This window comes from Protomyctophum bolini (assembly GCF_963924005.1).
Source record: "Protomyctophum bolini genome assembly, chromosome: 6".
Classification (NCBI taxonomy): Eukaryota; Metazoa; Chordata; class Actinopteri; order Myctophiformes; family Myctophidae; genus Protomyctophum; species Protomyctophum bolini.
Window position 1 is genome coordinate 22,391,840 of NC_137867.1, and position 21,722 is coordinate 22,413,561.

Below are 21,722 nucleotides of genomic sequence, written 5' to 3' on the forward strand. Positions count from 1 at the left end.
TATTCTATAATTTTTATTTATATGTCTTGTTTGGCCTTCCTGGAGGAATGTTTACAAAAACGGTTCTAGCGAAAGTGAGCATGCTTGTGAGCATGCTTGTGAGCAGGGATGTGTAGGGCCTACCGGTAGATAGAGATCTGACAGGGAATTTACCTTTTGGGAATGTGGGATGCATGCAGCTGCTGTCTAGCCGGTGCATGAGGAAGACGCTTATTGACACTTAGTCAGCCTTCAGCCCATTCGGTCCAGGTGTGTGAAATGTCTCCTATTGAAGGACAAATTCACGTGATATTTGTGGTCATACATGTGTGTATTTGTTGTGGGAATAAAAGTTGTCTGTACACTAGAAACTCGAGCGGTCTCAATTCTAGCGCCACGCTGCTGTGTGTGTGTCCTGTTGCTGTACTGAAGTGGACATACGTACCTGAAGACATATGTAGGGGAACACGTGCAGTAGCATACTGTACTATGCAGTAGCGTACTATACTGTACTATGCTGTACTGTACCATGCTGTACCGTATTGTTCTGTACTGTGCTGTACCATAGTGTACTGCTCTTTACTGTACTGTACTGTACTGTACTGTACTGTACTGTACTGTGTGTGGCTGTGTGCCCTGAATCAGTCCAATCTGTTGTGGAGAGGGATGGAAAAAGGAATTTAAAGAAGGGGGAGGGGCCTAACGTGATGATGATAATGACTGCACCACTTGTGAAATGTGGTGGCATGTGAGTGTGCGTGTGTTGTGTGATGCTGTGAGGAAGGTTTTTGCTGTGGCCGTGAATTGTGTAGCTTTGATTTGATGAGAGAACATTTGTCTACGTTATTGTGAAGGATGCTTGTGTTTGTGTGTAAAGATAAAATGTGTGCATTGTTAAGAGTAGCAGTCTTGCAGTATGTTTTCGGGTCGTGCAACCACTCCCTTACGGAGCTATGTGTGTGGCTGGCTGGGTCTGAGCGTTATGTGTGTGGCTGGCTGGGTCTGAGCAGGAAAACAGCATGGTTGTTTTTCACCACCTGTGCGCAACCTAACACACAAACAAACACACACGCACATATTAACTGCGGGACGGAATGCCAGAACCGGCCCGGCCCCCTGGGCGCGTTCTTGGGGGTCTGGATGTTCCGGGGACCCCCACAAGTAGTTGCACCACTCACTTCACACGGGTGTGATTTTTGTATTTATATGTTTGTGTGTGTTTTCTAGTGGAACCTGTTAATCCAGTCACACTCCGTCTCAGCTCAATCTTCTGCAGTATAACATCCTACTCCTTACCTCCCCTCGGGCCAGGCTCACATTTTAACACACAAACAGCTCCTGATCTCATGATGGACATATCATTGCGCTCTCTGGTTCACAAAGTTGTGCTGTTTAAAAACTCAGTCTTTCCATTGACACTGTCACATACTGAATGTGCTTGAAACGCCCTGGTTCTCAGTTATGTGTCAGAGCAGCCTTCCAGACCTGAACGTCAATCACAGGAAGAACAGGAAGTTTCACCAAATAACAAAATGAAATACTTTGTACCTAATGCCTACTGGCCTTTCCTGTAGTCAATACACTGGCTTTTGCGATTGGTAGCCTAAAAGTAGTGTAAATTGTGATTTGTTGGCCTACATAATAATGGCCCATAGAATTAGTCTTGGGTTGTGTCCCTCAGGGCGGACATTTAAACGTCTGAAGAGCCATCTTCTGAACTCATGATCTGGATATTCTTTCCAACTGCTCTCTAATTCAAGCAGGTCGCACAGTTCAGCCACTCCCCTTCACTTTGGGATTTGGCACTTGGCTGATACCTTTTTTTATATTTCTTCGCTCCATCTATTGTTATTATAACCTGTCCAATGACATCTTTTGTTGCTACCACCAACATTATGTTTATAAATGTGTGCCAACCCTGTTGCAATTTTTTTTCGCTTGCTGAAAAAAACACAGCTCTTCAGCAAGCAACACTGCTGTGCAGTAGAGTAAATTAAGTTTGAGTATAAATTAAGTATAAATTAAAATACATGCTCATGTCGCTTGTAGATTGGCTATTTTTGCCATTTGTCGTAGGACAAACTGAATTTATGTGGTAAGCTCTTCTGCAGTTCTTCTGATTTCATACGCTGCAAAACAGTGACGTCTCTGTTCAGTCATTCGTGTTTGGTTTGGCTCGTCGTTTGGCAAGGTAATCACTGGGGCCTCACTTCACTTAGTAAGAAGAAAGAGGACAAATGATGGAGAGATGAGAGGTGGAATGAGAAGGAAGTAAGCACAGAGGAGAGAAAGATAGTCATCTGGACCCACTTTAGGACAATTTTCATCCCTCCCTCCTACACTCCAAACCGGAGACCCCACCTCCACCTCCAACAGCCTTTCACCATGTCTTCTTTGAGGTGCCGTCCTATTCACGGCAAGTGAAATATGTGCTTCCTCGGGGGCCGAGGAGGACGTGTCATCATTGCGCACCAGGAAGAGTCTCCACCTCTGCCTCCAGGTCAGGGTGTGAACATACAGACAGAAGAAAGTAGACACTGGATCCATAGGATGTTCCATCCTTAGAGAGAGAGACAGACGGAGACGGACGAAAGAGAAATTACTTCAAGCTGCAGCGCTTCATGTCTGTGAGGTCAGAGTTGAGACAGATTGAATATTAGAAAAATTCCTCCATAAACCTCCTAGATCTCATATTTTAGAGCTGTCTGTGCTATAAATTACCCACAAGACTTTGTGTTCGGTTTTGCTTTTTTGCATTTCTCCAGATGTCTCTATTGAATGATAACTTAGCCAAACGTGTATAATAAACAGACCAGCACTTGGACAGACAGACAGACAGACAGACAGACAGGCAGGTAGACCGTAGACACATCGGCTTTCAAATGGATAATAATTGACAGTATGAAACATTCAGGATCTTTGCTCTGAGGAATGCTCAATTTGAAACGGTTCTTTCTGGCTCCCTCTCTCTCGTCTTTCTCTCCCTCGTACCCTGTCTGTCACTCACTTATCCTTGTACCCATATCTTGTCTGGTTGTTGGACGTTATGCTCAGAAGTATTGTATTGGCTTGGGAGTCCCATACATATACAGTATATATATATATATATATATATATATATATATATATATATATCCATACACATACTTGTGTGAGAAGTGATGAATGTGTTTCTTAGGTTCATGAGTTCTGCAGATGTGCCTCTGAGAAAGAGAGAGGGTGAGACAGAACATAAAGCATGTGATCAAACAGTTACCACAGAGGTATGTGTTGTTGTGTTATAGCATGGATTGTACAGTGCCATTGAACATTTTGAGAGGATTTCAACTCGTGCTTAAACTCAAGTTTAAATCATCAGTGATGAAATTCATAACGCCCTTCAAGATATGGTCCTGACAAATTAACTAAGATTGACATCAAATTGTATCTGGTCTCATGTGATACTGAATCGGATTAAATTGGTCTGCGCCTACATTTACCTGTCTGGCCATACATCAGTCCTGAGTATAGCCAGAGATACAATTCATACCGAGTTGGTGTACAGTTCACAATCTCACATTACCTGTCTGGTCAACTCAACACTGGTCCCGGACCGCTGGCCTGGCGGTATACTGTAAATATACTGTACTAGTATGTACCACTGTGACATACTGTGCACTGAATCAGTGATGGCACTACTGTAAAACACTGTGTCCTTAGTATATACCACTGTAAAACAGTGTCCTTGGTAGGTACCACTGTAAAATGCGTAATTTTTTGACTATTAGTCAAGTAACGACACATGATGTCATCAACCTCACAGCTGATCAGTGGAGAGGTATGACCTGTGACAATTCTGAACGAAGGGGTTAATATTAAAAGCTGACATTGGGTAATGACTTGGATTATCAAAAGCTGACATTGGGTAATGACTTGGGTTATCAAAAGCTGACATTGGGTAATGACTTGGGTTATCAAAAGCTGACATTGGGTAATGACTTGGGTTATCAAAAGCTGACATTGGGTAATGACTTGGGTTATCAAAAGCTGACATTGGGTAATGACGTGGCAGTCACTTGGAAAATATCGATGAATCTTCCTTGATTACTTCAATTCAATCTTTATTAGCGGAATCAGGTCCATATAAATACTAGATCATTAAAACGGCAGTGCTTCAAACCACTTCAGCCAGTGGACCCCTTAGTCTGGATGAATAGCGTGAACATCTCGTTATGGGGCTAGAGAGCACCACAATTAATGATGTTGTCATGCTGTACATGATATATGACCAATTAATAAGTAATGTTAGCTCATGTGAAAGGGTGTGACTGGTAATTCATGTTTTATTTCATTCGTTATTTCGTTTCTGTGAATGAGAGCGAGAGAGCAGTTATTTGTGTGGTCATATCTGTCTGAGGATGTTTGGGTGAGACACTGCAGGGGCCAGTTAGGGACATCTGGTCAGTTATTGATGCATTAATCCCTGCATCTCCCTCTCCAGAAAAAAGACGCATCACTGTTGGGCATCTGGTTAGTGCTGGGCTTAATATCATCTAATTAAATCTGGCTCACAGCAACCCCCTTCCCATTAGAATCATATCTGCCATGATGTGATTCATAATCTCCATAAACCTACAGTGTCCCTCGTATATCTCATCTATCTACTTCTGCATTTCTCTTTCCTGTTGCCCCTTCTTTAATTTCTTTGACAGAAATAACATTTATTTCGTCTCTTTCTTACTTTGTAGGAAATAGAAAGAAAATGTGTGTTCTTCAATGTAGTTATTATTTAGTCACACTCTTTTGTAAATACTGTTATTTGTGCCCACAGACAGACTTTTCCATTTTCAAAGATTTCCCAATTGTTTCATAACATTTAAAGTTTCGGGAATGTAGGAGACTAGAATGTAGTAGACTGTGGCGGGTCTTCGCGTCTAACGCCACGTCTTTGTGTCGCAGGGCGATCCGAGTGAGACACACACACACACACTTTGCCCACTTCCCTGTGTGTTTTCCGTGCTGTGTTGCTATTGTTTCGCGTTGTTGTTGTTTCTCTGTGAATGTCGTGTGTCGAAGAGTGGTGCAACGGAGTGAAAATATAAGTAGCACTGAGAAGAGAAGCCAAGTGTGTTCGTTGTTTTGGTCCATTGCATCACGGACTGCAAAAGCTGGGTTGTAAACGTAGAGGTAAAGTGGGCACTCCTGCATACCCTGCATACGTCGCGGTTTATGACTTGTCCACCTGATTGTGAACACGACGTGCACAACGGATTTTAATTGGCTTGTATTTGTCACAATGGACAAAAATAGCACAACCTCTACACTTTGCATTAAATGAGTTAAACATTCGGACCCCCACACAGACTACCACGGACCCCCGTTGGACCCGCCGACCCGCAGACCCCCGCAATTTTGACACATGACAGATGTTCTTTGTACCTGCCAAGCCAATGTCAACACTACAACCGACAGCTGTGCGTGAGGTGCGACATATAACGGCTTGGAGAATGTGCTACCTGAGAGTGCACAAATGCAACCAAATGGACCCATAACAGTCCATTTGTATTTCCATCAGATTTTATAAAAGGGTCCTCTGGTTCCATTTGCAGTAGGCTAAGGCTACAATGTCAGTTACAGAGTCACCTCGACAGATTACTGTTAATAAGTAATGTAATATTATTATTTTTTTCTAAGGAGTAAAGTAAACGTATTACTCTACTAAGTAATATTGCCCAACACTGAGTATGACTATTATGTCGACTAGCATGTCGAACTTTTCATGGGTATTCATAGACCAGTGCTTTTCAAGCCACTGGTAATGGTAAATAGAAAGATGAAATATGGATATTACAGCCATTAAAAAAAGATTGTGGGACATGGCATTCAATGGTGAATTAGTGTCCTGCTGCAGTACTAAATGAGGATAGATGCAGGGTAATACATATTTACTGTAGTTAAGTGTACGTGGTCATGGATTGTGCTGTATGCCAGAGTTTTAACAACATAAAATCCTATATACTTAGTATAGACCCCCCCAGGCCCTCTACTTTTTTCCCTCGACACTGAATGTCACTAAAAGTAGCTGATATACATTATACAGTACAAGCACACAAGCTATATCAGTTGCTAGATCTGTTATTTACGCCAAATATTTGCCCCCCAGAATAGGGATTCTAGGCTTCCTGTGCTTAAACAGTCAATGGGAAGGTGAAAGCGGTTCACAATGGGTCTTTGGTCACGGTTCTGAAATGAACAATAATCTAGAATTCATGGATGTGGAAGTACTTCTGTGCAGCTGCTGCAGCACACATATGTGCATCCAAGCTTCTCTGCACACACACACACACACACACACACACACACACACACCTAAGTGGGTGCATGCTGACATGTATCCATGGGCATGCCCTCACTCCCTCCCTCCCCCCCCCCCCCCCCCCACACACACACACACACACACATACGGTCCACATGCTAACCCGTTTTATATTCAATGTGATATGCTGGGAGCAGTGTTTTACAGGCAGAAACCCCTGAACCTTGTCCACTTGGTTTCCTGTATAAAAGACACACACACAAAAAGATCCCCACACCCACTATTGCACTCCTACTCTACAGGGACACGGCAAGGCTTCATGTTTTTAGCTCTTAGAATATACTCTGTTTTTAAGGCTGATTTACTGTATGTCATTTCTGGCCTTGAGCATATGGTGGAGAATTACAGGAAGTGAGATGGGATCACGTATGATGATGTGGGATTGATGTGGGGATTTTCTTTTCTTTTCTTTTTTTAGATTGTTTCCATTTTTCTCCCCAATTTAGTTATAACAATTTCTCCATGCATATAGTTCCTGTCACTTCCAATGTCAACTGCTGGACTGGGGATGGATTCTCCTCGGCTGCACACAGAGTCATCAGCCACTTCTCTTCATGGAAGGATGTAATGCATGGAGAGGAACACGCTATCCCTGACAGTTCTGCTCCCTGTATGAAATCAAGCGATAAACACAAGTAGATTACTTATCACATGCAATCGAGCCAGCAGGCTCGCCTGAGCCGACTGGCTTTGATTAGGAAACACGAATGGTGTCCGACGTGGCGTTGGTCATGTTGGCCGACTATTTCTAACCCATAACCCAGAAACCTAAACCTAACCTCAGTCTTTACCGGCCCGTACGTCCCCTAACCTCATATCAGTCTTAACTGGCCATGTAAGTCTGTTTCACAATGTTATCACTTCAGTGGCAGTAATTTAATTTCCGTGTTTCCAAATCGCAGCGGATAATGCATGCAGTCGGCTCCAGGCGAGCCTGCTGGCTCGATTGTATTTGACTGATAAGTAACCTACTGGTGATTATCGGTTGATATCATTCGCAGCGGGTGGCTGAACAGGACCCCTGATCAACCTGTAGGAGTCACTATAGTGAAGTGACAGAGAATGCCCTCCCCTGCCCGCTTCGTACATTGGAGCGCCCGGCAAAGCCAGAGGCAGAATCAAACCAAGTGTGGTGGAATGGCACTTGACTCCTGTTTCTGCCTGTTGAGTTATACTTTATATTTGACAATGGATAGCTGCCAATACCAGGGCATCCCTCCCTAATATAGGTTTCATGTATGATATGGCAGTACCAGAACGCTTAAAACCCATTTTGGGCAGGAACCCCTTTTGGTATTAGCATCCTGTTATGCTTTAGCTATTGAAAAATAGCAGATCTACAAGCTCATAGCGCGCCAATCGGTGGCATTTTCAGAAAACTGTCAGGATGTAGAAGACATTTTTAGAATCTGATCTCGGGTCAGAATGGGTTAAACTGCAGCAGACAGCCAACCATATATCTATGTAGCTCAGTGTGAGGCTCTGCCATCATCATTAGTTCCTATGTGGAACATACCTCATTGTCTTTTGATCACAATGAAAGCCTGCAGAGTAATATGATTTGTGTATTCCCTTCACTTCCACATCTGAGAAATGAAATGATCAATTGCAGGCAGTTAGTCGTGCCTGCCAAGTAGGAAGGTATATTGGTACCATTTTTATAGTCTTTGGTATGACTCTGCCCAGGTATTGAACCCGCAACCTCCAAATCTTAAGAAGGCAGTTTGCATATTAGGGCAAAACCTATTTTATGGTAACTAAATAGATCCACAAAGGAAAGTGAGTTTTTCTGGTGAGTTTTGCTACTATTGTGCAACTGTGTCATACATCAAAGTAAAATATAGGGCATTAATTAATAACAAAACACTGATATTTCGAATAACAAGGTTTCTACCCGACAGCGACAATCTGCTCTAAGGTATAGGGAGGATCATGCACAGCAAGCTAATAAGACAGGGAAACTCATGTCATCTGTGACTCCCTTCTTGGAAAAGGAAACATGATAAAGATCCTGTGCTGCCCCTGGGTTCAGGTTCTAGCTAATCAACGGTGCACACAGCCGTGACTGTTCTGTTCCAGGGGGCTGGAGATGGAGGGAGCCAGAAAAGAGGAGGGGCGGCTGTGAGGTTCCTGTCTGGAATGGGGGTGTGCAGATGGCAGGAGGGTGAACATTGGAGGTGGGGGGATGAGCTCCAAGCTCTCTCTGTGTGTGTGTGTGTGTGTGTGTGTGTGTGTGTGTGTGTGTGTGTGTGTGTGTGTGTGTGTGTGTGTGTGTGTGTGTGTGTGTGTGTGTGTGTGTGTGTGTGTGTGCGTGTGCGTGTGCGTGTGCGTGCGCTTATTTGAGAAGCTGAGGAAGTTTGTGCCTTTTTGTGTGTCGGTGGCCAATTTACTTCAGCAGTACCAACTCTCTTAATAGTAGAGAGTGAGAGTGAGGAGAGGCTCTGATATAATCACTCTCAGATGTATGGGTGAGAAAGAGAAGAGTGCCCTTGTAGAATGGGTCCCAAAGACTTTCAGTGTACATTTTACAAGCCTCCGATTTAGTGTGGAGGAACAGCTCCATGTTTTTCTCCAAAAATATGTATTTTTGAATCTGGCTTTTGAATGAGCCCCACATGGCGTGTTGTGATTCTCAGTGGCATGCAATATACTCCATCAAGTCAAGTGCTCCGTCCGTACACCATCTTCGGAATACATTTTCGTTTTCAGTCATTCATTTTTTCTTGCAGTGTTCTTTAAGCCTTTTACAATATGATGAAGTATTTGTCAAAACACATTTTTGACAAAGTATGCATGCACATTGCCTCAAGAAGGACACTTGAGAACATGCATGCACCTATTGCCCTTATCGCAGCCTGACCAAATACAATGCCACACTTACCTTCAGAGATGAAGGCTTTCTCCAAAAATGACTTTGGAAATATATGAGTGACATATTAAACTTTTACTGCATATAAAGGTGAGCAGCAGCAATTGAGTGTGCAAGCTCAGCTTGTACTCTGCGTACTTGGAGGCCACACCCTAATCACAGTCAGATGGTGGTCAGAGCCCGCGTCTGGAGCCATTTACAAGGCCTAGGACCGACTCTGAGCCCCACGAGCTGTCCTTTGTTGTCTGGGAAAATAGGGGAGCAAATAAGGGAGAATTAGCGGTCAGAGGATTTGTGCACAACCAGAATGTTTTATGACAGGCTAACGTTTTTATGTTGTTGTGCTAACATTGTTAAAGTTATGTTTAAGTGATTAAAGGTTTCTAACGGTGTTAAGTATAGATTGTTTACAGAGAATATTTGAATGATGGGATGGCTACTAGCTCTAGCAAATATTCAAAGCTCTTCCTAAAATGTATTACATTTTATTAAGATTTCTATTGTTATAATTATACTAATTAATGATTACTGATTAATATGCACATTTCCTTGTTGCTAACTTAACACATGGATTGATGGAAAATTCCCTTCTTGCTTATAGTAAGGACATGACTTTACATTTGCCATGCAAACCAATAGACCATATTCACCTGGCGGCCATCTAGTCATTAAGTTAATGAAAGGCCACCCCATTGTCACCCGGATTTTTCAGTGCAAAGTTCCAACATGGCCGCCATGTTTTTATGGTCTATAGACGTGAACTCCAAATCGGCTGCTATAATTAAGTAATACATGATGTAAATGAAACATTCTATCCTGCAAGCAACAAAAGTTGATCACTGGTCCATCTCCACAGTGAAACATACACGTTAGAGCTCATGTCTTGCAGAGTCATGCAGACCCACAGAGCGGAACTTATTCCATACACTCTGGAAATGCATTTAATTAAGTAATGAAAGACCATTTGAGCCATCAGCCATGCCATAGTCATCACCTTTGCTGCAGGAAATTTGTGGATAATCTGGTGGCTGTGACACTTGTTGCCAGGAGGTGTTCTGGAGGTGAAGTCAGTGGCCCACAAGATTGGCTTTCAGCATGAATGTTTGACTGTTTTATATTTCTTACTCTGAGAGCAATACCCTCAGCTAAATGAACACTCGGATTTGCTGTGTAGTGTGAATGCTGTGAAAGTATGAATTCGAATTGCCTGTTTCATTTTTTTCTTTAGACCTTTCCTCACACACAAACACAAAACACTTGCAGTTCACTGTAATTGTCCTGTACACTGCATCTTTGGCCATTATGCACGTGCTGTTTAACTCTCCCTCTGTCACCTCTCTCGTCCTCTGTCTGTCTCTTTTTCCTTCCACATTCTTGGAGATTTAGTCAGAGAGAGGTGCCAGTAGGGTAAGCCCAGGGTAATAGATGTTATGAAATGGTGATCACTAGGTCTACTGTATGGAGGCCAGTGAAGTGCTCCGCAGGAGCAACACGGCACAAGGTGTTTTGAAACTGAAGACAGCCACGCTGTTATAAGGTTACAGTGTTCAGTGCAGTGGACAGTGTTTTTTAACGACTTAGCGTGTCCCTGTCCGCTATTCTGTGGTCAAACATTTGGCAAAAATGCCAATCTGCAAGCTCACAATGCAATGTGTTGTGAGCTTGTAGATATTTAGGGTACAGGGAAATAAGAGGGGGCCTAGTACAGATGCCTGGGGGACTCCGGTCAATGAGGTATATAGGGTTTAAGGGGTTAATAAAACACAAATGTATGTATTCAGTGGGGTCATTGAGCCAATGTTCTGTACCAAATAGCAGAGAAATTGTTTGGAAGTATAGCAACGTGCCAGACTGCCAGTTAATCTTGTAAAACACGGCGGTACAAAACGCTTGACTCGTGTCAAACTACCGATGTGATGTTGACTGCGCGGGAGCACATCGTGAACTCAGCTCAAGTTCAACGCTGAATTAAATTTCCAGTTGGAAAACATTTCACTTTCTGATTGATTTGAGACACGAGAGTGTAATTCCACACCAGCAAACCGTTAGCTTTGCTAAGAGACACTGGAGGGACTCCAGATTTACTCAGTTAGTAGCACGTAATTTCACAGTGGGTCTGCTTCGCTCTGGTTTCCAGTTACTCTGTTTGTTTTTGTGTCTGGCCTCAAAGGTAACAAAGGACGAAGGGGTGCGGAGAAGAGATGTGGGTGTCAGATTAATTACTCATTGGTTTTCCAATTCGTTCATGTCTCGACTCTTGATCTCTCAATTAAAGTATATGTGCGCATACAAGGTTTCTCTCTCTTTCTCTCTTGTGTGTACAGGTACAGATGTGCCGTTTGAGAACTTTAGTGGTCAGGAAAAAAGTAGTATTTCTTTACCGCTGTTTGGTAATAAATTATTTGGGGTGCTTTCAGAACGGTGTGCAGACCTCCTCCTTCTGTTTGAGAACTTCACATGTCCTTCCATTGGCAATTCAGTAGATTGTCAGTGCATTGTCAGAAACAGAATATCGTCAGTGAGAAAGGGGGCATTTGCCAAGGTGTTATACAGTATGTTAATTCTATTCAGATTCCCTGAAGAGTTCCTCTGCCATGGACACTTCTTTTCAGTAGCAAAGCAGTACAATTAAATCAGTGGCTAAGCAGTGAATAAAACCTGCATGGAAAAAATGCATTAAAAAAAAAACCTAGGAAAAGATCAAGAAAGTGCAAAGAGTTGGAATGGCACATCAATCTGTACATAGAGTTGATAAAAAACATATGCAACATGTTGGTGTTAAAAAACAACAACACACATTTAGATGTGAGCATGCAGAAAACATGTGGTTCTCTGGCAGGTGAACAGATTGTTTTTCTTTGCTGCAGGTAGAGAAGCTTTATTGAGTCTGTAATGAGTCATATCCTTTAAAATGCTGTGTTCCATCTCAAACACCTCCTAAACTTTGCACTGACGCACGCACGCACGCACGCACGCACACACGCACGCACACGCACGCGCACACACACACACACACACGCACACACACACACACACACACACACACACACACACACACACACACACACACACACACACACACACACACACACACACACACACACACCTCTAACCTGTTCATGACTACATACTGTACTTCACACTTTGGGGGATGTTTACTAGATAAACACATCACGTCAGCCACACCTTCAGCAGTGCAGCCATCAGCACGTCAATCAAAGCTCCACACACAGCGGCGGCAGTGTTTGCTCACAGGTGCTGTGAGTGGGGGTGGTCTGACTGGAACCAGCAGGAGGATATGGGACTCTCCGCCACACTCGGGAGTATTATATGCAGAGTAGTGAGAGATGGGCAACAAACTACCGCATCGAGAGAGAATGAAGAGCGCATGCTCTTCATTTGAACTAGGCTATAGTTCAAAAGCTCCACTTGTAGCCACTACAAGCTGTGCTGCTAATGTGTTGAATGGCCAAGTGGTTACCAAAATCAGTAGGGTTCATCGTGTCTGCTTATTAGATTGTGAGATATTCTGTGTACAACGTTGATATTGTAGAATGGAGGGGCGCTAGAGTAAAGACTATGGGATCACTATTATGGTTGGTGTCCAATAAACTCAACATAACAATGAATCCATCCATTTGATTTTGAGCTATCCTGTCAATATCCACCCATTAGATTTTGAGATATATTGTGTGAAACTGGACATTTTGGCACTAAAGGCCATGGGGTCACTAAAATGAATAGGGGTAATCCTCTGGGGAGCATGCAGGTGCACATGTAGCTAATATCTTCTTTGGGACTCAGTAATGTTGGACGGGTGGACTGATACCATACCAGTGGTCTGGTATGTTTAGGCCACGGACCATGACTCACGGTGCACTTGACATTACCATTTTTCAAAGCGTAAGGTAGATTAATTTTCAAGGAAGAAGAAACTAGATTCCTTTCATTTTGAAATTTTATTTGCATTTATGGTATGTCCTAGAAGAACAAATTCATATGAACAAAATGTAATCATCCATGACTCATTAACTAGCAATTGTGTTTAGCCACGGATACACACTTGCCAGGGCCTCGCCTGCACTGCTTCTGTTGCTCCATAGCCATTAGCTTCTGTTAGCCGCAGCCTTTGCACGCTCTTTTCTCTGAAACTACGCCGCTGTCTGTGGTTTTGAACAGATCTGAGATGTTTGGAGGTCATTTGTGATTATCCGGTGGTCGCGTTTTCTAGAGCAAGGATTGGCCTCACTATTGACCTCACTTTAGCTCGCTTGCATTAACGCTATTACTTTAGCATTCAAGAGGGCAACCAAAACCGGAAGTGTGTCATAGTGGAATTGCTTCTCATCACGTGGCACCCAAGCACTACACATTTTGGTGGCACTCGATGTGTTATCAGTGAGGACTTTACAGTGTAAAGGTTGAAATGAGTCCATGCAGATGGGTACTGTTGCCTGGCTATATGTATTGGAGCTGGCGGCCGTCTGTTGAAGAGAACTGAGCCTCTCAGTCTTCTACTGCAGTCACTGATAATGACAGTCTCATAAAAGAAGCCCCTTGGAATGTTTTTATTAAGAAAAGATGCTCGTCCTTGATAGTGCATTCCCCTTCAAGTAACTCTTTGAATTACACTGTGTGTGTGTGTGTGTGTGTGTGTGTGTGTGTGTGTGTGTGTGTGTGTATGCAGCAAGCTTATGTAGCCTAATGATGATTTTACATGCAGGTTAAATGAAGCATGCATGGGTGTGCTGGACCTGTTTTAGATAAAGCACCTTCTTCAAAGTATTGTCATCTATTCTGTCTCGCTGCTTTTATTTCCTGTCCTTTCTCTGTTTAATTCTTATTCAACTCTTCGTGAACATTTTAGTCTTTAGTGTTTTTGAAGCAATCTGAAGTGTGATGGGAATTTGGATGGTTTCCATTGTAATCCAACCCAGCCGGCTGACTGTAAATACAATTACACTGCTGCTGTTGACTGTGTGTGTGTGTGTGTGTGTGTGTGTGTGTGTGTGTGTGTGTGTGTGTGTGTGTGTGTGTGTGTGTGTGTGTGTGTGTGTGTGTGTGTGTGTGTGTGTGTGTGTGTGTGTGTGTGTGTGTGTGTGTGTGTGTGTGTGTGTGTGTGTGTGTGTGTGTGTGTGCGCGTGCGTGCACATGTTTGTGAAAGATATTAGAAAGTGCAAAAACAATTGAGTTGCAACAGTCTGAGTGTCACCTTAATCAAATTAAACATAGGGCACAGGGACGTGTGTGTGTGTGTGTGTGGCTGTGTGTGTGTGTGGCTGTGTGGCTGTGTCTGTGCACACAGCTTGCACATGTCATGTACATGTTTCTGAAAGATATTAGAAAGTGCAAAAACAATTGAGTTGAGTCACAACAGTAAACATAGGGCACAGGGACAGGTGTGCGTGTGAAATGCTAGCTAACAGAAGTGCCTCAGTACACTGCCAGGCATGCTGAGTGATGCTAAGTTTACCTCATTAAAACTCATTGGGTGAATCAAACCTCTGTTTAAAATGTAAACTATTTACAGTTCCATATAATTCATTTGACCATGTGTTTTCTTTTAAATATTTTCTAGGATTTAATAGTTTAAGTTTTCTCACTTGTGGGGCATTTGTGTTTCATTTGATTATATAAAGGATGGCTGGATATGTTTTAAGAGGGACGTGAGCACAGTATACTGTATAGTTTAGTATGTATACTATACTATACGCTAGTATGTGTTTTCTTGTGGTATGGTGCACCTGGCATGTGCTCCTTTCTTGTGCTGCAACCATGTTTTTGTGGCAGTTTTTGACGTGCATAAAAGTAAAAACAAACAAACACTTAAACTCTATATGGACCAAAGTCCCTCAGGGACTACTAGTGAATGTATATACTACTTGTATATAGTATTTACATACTAGTGTTTATATACTAGTGTAGCTTTAGACCAGTTTTACCCTGTCACTAGCCTGTAAACCAGTTGAATCTGCCCAGTGACCCTTTTTTAAGATATTTTTGGGTTTTTTCCTTTTTTTGCCAGTATTTGATAGGGTACAGTAAGTTGACAGGAAAGAGGGTAGAGAGATGGGTGTGCCGCGACAAAGCCACGGCACACCGTCAGGTTGGATTACTGGCCATATTCCCCTCACACAGTTACATGAACATGATTACTGGCCATATGCCCCTCACACAGTTACATGAACATGATTACTGGCCATATGCCCCTCACACAGTTACATGAACATGATTACTGGCCATATGCCCCTCACACAGTTACATGAACATGATTACTGGCCATATGCCCCTCACACAGTTACATGAACATGATTACTGGCCATATGCCCCTCACACAGTTACATGAACATGCATACTACTCCAACCATACAACCTCACACAGTTACATGAACATGCATAATACTGTCCATATGCCCCTCACACAGTTACATGAACATGATTACTGGCCATATGCCCCTCACACAGTTACATGAACATGATTACTGGCCATATGCCCCTCACACAGTTACATGAACATGATTACTGGCCATATGCCCCTCACACAGTTACATGAACATGCATAATACTGTCCATATGCCCCTCACACAGTTACATGAACATGCATAATACTGGCCATATGCCCCTCACACATTTACATGAACATGATTACTGGCCATATGCCCCTCACACAGTTACATGAACATGCATAATACTCCAACCATACAACCTCACACAGTTACATGAACATGCATAATACTGTCCATATGCCCCTCACACAGTTACATGAACATGCACAATACTGGCCATATGCCCCTCACACATTTACATGAACATGCATAATACTGGCCATATGCCCCTCACACAGTTACATGAACATGCATAATACTGGCCATATGCCCCTCACACATTTACATGAACATGCATAATACTGGCCATATGCCCCTCACACATTTACATGAACATGCATAATACTGGCCATATGCCCCTCACACATTTACATGAACATGCATAATACTGGCCATATGCCCCTCACACAGTTACATGAACATGCATAATACTGGCCATATGCCCCTCACACATTTACATGAACATGCATAATACTGGCCATATGCCCCTCACACAGTTACATGAACATGCATAATACTGGCCATATGCCCCTCACACATTTACATGAACATGCATAATACTGGCCATATGCCCCTCACACAGTTACATGAACATGCATAATACTGGCCATATGCCCCTCACACATTTACATGAACATGCATAATACTGGCCATATGCCCCTCACACAGTTACATGAACATGCATAATACTGGCCATATGCCCCTCACACATTTACATGAACATGCATAATACTGGCCATATGCCCCTCACACAGTTACATGAACATGCATAATACTGGCCATATGCCCCTCACACAGTTACATGAACTGTCATGCATAATACTCCAACCTTGATGATTGACGTCCACTCTGAGAAGACAAATGAACTATCAACATTACTTTAGAGCCTTGATTTTATACAGTTATTGTTACACGTTATTAATTATTATACAGAGCAGATTTCTTCTGTTCGCACTGTGTTTGCATGTGTTTGTTTGCATTCTCATCTATTGTACTTTGTGTGACTGCCAACAACTTAGTTTTGTATGGTATGCGACATTAATCAGGTTACGTCATCTTCTTTGTCACATCTGCTTTCTCTTTTTAACAACAGAGAACAACTGCATATGGTGGTTGTAGATGCTGTAAGTGCATTATACAGCAGTGGCCCATATGCACGGCTCACAGAGGGCAACGTTCACATCTTTCCCTCAATGATGAAGTCCTAGACCAGTGGTTCTCAACCTGTGGGCCATTGAAACATGTGTTTTCATAATGAGACCAATAAATAAGAACTCATGGATTTTATGTTTTCTGTTGCCATGACGATTTGCGTCATTTGGAATCTGATGATGCCAGCATTTCTTCTATTTAAGTATAAGCAAGTAGTAGTTCCTTTACTTTAGGCCCATCGCTCCCAGTGGAGCGTACTATAGGCCATCTACGACTCTTCTCCATCCAACGCAGCTTTGGGCTGTCCTTTCTGATTCATACTTGGTATTTGTCGTACGACTGCACCAACGCACAGCAAGTTTGTAGATCATAGGGCAGTATGAATTGGGCATCACATTCAGGACACTACACAAGTCACCCTCACCAACCATAATAACCTCACCCATTTAAAGCATTGATAGGAGCAGTTCAGGTCGATAGGGACACAGTCCCAGTGGCAGGGACACAATGCTACCCATTACGCTAATGTGGTGGTGAGTGTAAATACAAGTGTGTATCTCGTTGTGCGTTTTACCCGTGTGTGTGTGTGCACACGTACACACTCATGTGTTTGTACTGTAGGCTATTTTTGTTCTCAATCAAGACTACCTGTCAGTGTTATCATAAGCCCATTGTAAAGCAGAAAGGGAGATGACAGATTGTAGAAACCCACTGAAAGAAGGGATTTACACGATAATCTGCTTGACTGATCCTTTTAGAAACAACCCGCTGTCTGGCACGCCGCCTGGCTCTCACGGCGACACGCCTACTTTTGATACCTGTTGGCTGCACTGTAAACTGACACCCAGAGTGACATTTCTGCTTCCTGCATAGCTCACACCAGACATCAAGGTGGGATTTTGGCCTGACTTTCACTGAGTTTTAAAAGTCTGTGTTTTACTGTTGTATCCAGCTCAGCTAAGTTGCCTATAGTAAGGCACATACTATGTAAATTATATAGTTATACTGTATAGTTGACACATTTTGGTCGGTTTAGAATTGTAGCCTTTTTCATAGAATAAAGTCCAAGTCATCTAAATTAGATAGAATATTGTGGTTTGACCCTTGCTACTGCTACAGACCTTAGTGAGGGTGTAGGTCACTGCTATCTTATAGACAAGGAGACAATGTAGTCAAGGAGAGCCTGGGGTCATTGCTGTTTTAAATATCTCACACATCGAGCTAGCATCAGGCGGTCAGGTTGTCTTATCCGCTTCAAAAATTGTTTGTCTAGACTCTAGTGTGTATTGTAGTTTCCAAAATAGCGTGCATTGTAATTCTTCCATTCAAAAATCTCACGCCATGGCGATTTGGAATGGTGGTTGTGTCCGAAACACACAGCGAGCACGGACACACACACACCCGCACGCACACCCGCACACCTAGCCTGGCTAATAAGCCAGACCGAATCAGCCATTGGTAAAAAAGAATTGCCTGCCGGTGGACGACAGTGTGATTTGAGTCTGGCTTATTAGCCAGGCTACCGCACACACACACACACCCGCACACACACACCTGCACACACACACACACACGTTTATTTACTCATGTAGCCTATACAAGTGCTTGCACAGTACAATTTTGAGGTACTTTTACTTTAATTTCCATTTTTGTTACTTAAACTAAAGCTGTCAAATGATGTAATTGTAGTGGAGTAGAATACTCCACTACAATTATATCATTTGACAGCTTTAGTCTATTCTTACTTTTTTAGATTTTATTAATAAAAAACGACTATTCGGAAAAAAGCTGTTCTACAATGTGACGCGTTATGACCTTGTAGATCTGCTATTTTCTGAACACTTTAGCACTTTTACTTTGGTACTAAAACATTTATGAATTTCAATCTCTCACTTTCCACACCACATGACATACAGTCCCTATGTCATACTTTGACTAGTCGGGAGAAAATAAAATCACACCCGTGTGAAGTGAGTGGTGCAACTCCTTGTGGGGGTGTGGGGGGGAGCTCACCCAGGGCGCCGGCCCGATTCTGGCGAGCCGACCCGCATCCGAAACGGTTGCGAAATGACAGTTACCGTGTGGGGGTCCCTCTACTGTACTGTACTGTACTATACTGTACTGTACTGGCACACCCAAAATCACCATATATACAGTTGATATGTGCGTGTGTGTTTGTGTTAGGTTGCGCACAGGTGGTGAAAAACAGCCATGCTGTTTTCGTGCTCAGACCCACCATTGTGGTTTGAGAGAAATCTTTTAGGTCTTTGATTTATAGACAATTTGTTCTACTTAACACTCAATATGAATTGACCTCTTTGTCTAATGGTGGTTCTTACTACAGGGGATACATGTGCACACAGTACATGGACGCACGCACACACGCACGCACGCACACACACACATCCTCTTTCTCTCTTTCACTCTCACACACAAACACAGTAAAGGCTGGAGTGGTTTATAGGGTGGTAATAAAATGAAATGTTGTGTAAAATGAATCCTCTGTGAGTTACAGCGTTTTGGAGGCTGTGTTTTCTTAGAGATGGAGAAATAGACCCACCCAGATTTGTCATGTTTATATAAAGACTTTTTTACTATGGTTTAATTTTCCAACTCTGCAGGTGGGAGTCAGCATGGCCTGACCCTCCAATCATGAGATATAATATCATGTAAGCTCCCAACACCTGTAGGCCTATATCTCATGAGCAAGGAATAGTTTGGAAATAATGATACAACTTACTTTTACTTTTGTCTGGTACAAATTACAATGCCTTTCATTTAAGTTCAGTCAGACAACTCACAAATAGTTTTAACCAATATTTATTATAGAATGAGAATACAAGTGTGCATATAATATATTATCTTGGCTTTCGGCCCTGCTGCATCTTCTCCCTGCTCGGCACAATCAAACACCATCATTAAACATTAAGAGCAGGGAGATAGATATACAATAAAACCCCCCATGGGGAACATAAATAACAGAGCCCACTGGTGGTGCTGGGGTGGTGGTGGGCGCAAACATCACATACAACCAGGAACCATGACCAGAAGGAAGGCAGGAAGAGCATGCTGTCTAGTGATCTTTTAAGTAGCCCGCCCAATTGGTCAGCTGACTGCCACATCAGCGAATTACATGTGGGTCTTGCACACACTGAATACGCCCACGTAGTAATGCAGCATATTAACCCCTTGAGTATAAGTATGCGCCCTCAAATCAGAATTATTTCCATACAATGTAGCTCAGTATAGACACAATAATGGAGACAACGGTATTCAGTCACTGGACTGTTTGAGTGACCAAAATCCAGGCTGGCCAATTTCCAGTACAGGAATACCAGTATCAATCATGCTGGTGTTTATGACCCCAAATGCTAATAATGTTTGTCTTTGTGAGCTCTCTAGTCTGTTCTAATTGAAATGTCCCTGTGTGTACTATACAGGTGCTGTAGAGGGGTGTACAGCCAGGGTGTATTGGTGACGGTAGAAGTCTCAGATCAAGTTCTCATTTAGGTAAGTGCTGTTTTTTTACCAGCTGCGAAGCAGAGCAGGTCAGCAGTGTTAAACAACCAATGTTTCGAGATAAAATGAACAAAATACTTTCTTGTAAGGCAAATAGAAAGTCTTCGAGGCTTTTGTTTGGAATCGTACAATAACAATTGAATGTGAAAATAAGAAAAAACAACTATCCCTCCACCTTTTCTCCTTTTTTTTATTGATTCTGCATCAAGAACTTAAATTAAGTAAATGCCATGTCTTCAACTGAATCCCATGTTTGTGTTTTGGGACACAATGTGATTCAGTTCTGTCTTGCCATGTCTAAAGGTACATTTGCACAAGACGTGATAAAAATAATCACATTGCTTTGATTGCAAGAAACGTGTTGCTTTTTTGCATTCACACCAGTCAAAATATTTTCACTTGAAGCGAAAATGTTGATGTTGAGTCTTTACATTGATTTAACTAGAGCGGTGCCCGAATGCCCGTAGGGAGGGCTTACTTGGAGCGATGCAAGTTGTAAATGCATACAGAGTACACCCCCTGGGGGTGTGGAGGCCTTTTGGAGGCAGTTATGGACAATCTTTGGTCCGATAGTCTCGACACCGGCCACTGCACCCCCTGCGGTGCCCGTGGGGCCTCTAATGCATGCCCCACCCAGATATTATGTCTGTCTCCCTTTGCTGCCCAGAGTTCTTTGTAAGGCATGCCCAAATATGGAGTATATGCAGCCAGCTTGTGGAGTTCTGTGTCAGGCATGCCTAAATATTGAGTGTTGTGAGGTCAGAACAGGCCAGCTCCATATATGGATGCTGGGCAGGGGCCTGGTCCAGAGCCCGGGCAGAGGACTTTTTGGGGCGGTTCTGGACAACCGTGGGTCCGACCGACACCGGGCACTGCACCCCCTGCTGTGCTGTGGAACACGTGTGTCGAATTTGAAGTCGGTGGGGCTAACGGTTCTCGAGTTACGTGGATTACACACAGACATACATACTGTATATACATACAGACATACAGAGAGGCATTTATAGATGGATATAAAATCGCATCACTCAATACAAATTTGTCATGTACTTGAAAATGACTTTAAACTTTTTGTTGAATAGCCACATTGTTAATAAAAAATAACAGATTTAGTATAGTAGTATAATTAACTAAGGATAGTTAACAACAGTATTTGACTGGATTCGTTCTTGCCTGTTTGTGGAGGGCATATTATTCTGTACATCCATGCTATTGGCATATGGTTTATCACTGATGTGATATG

The 21,722-nt window shown here is 42.8% G+C and overlaps 1 long non-coding RNA gene across 1 annotated transcript in view; it reads left to right on the forward strand.

Moving 5' to 3' along the window:
- Nucleotides 1-21,722, forward strand: part of LOC308316502 — a 75,574-nt gene that overhangs the window by 14,193 nt on the left and 39,659 nt on the right. Inside the window, exon 2 of the long non-coding RNA XR_013964170.1 lies at nucleotides 20,401-20,470. This is a non-coding gene — a long non-coding RNA (uncharacterized lncRNA). The remainder of the gene's footprint in view (nucleotides 1-20,400; nucleotides 20,471-21,722) is intronic.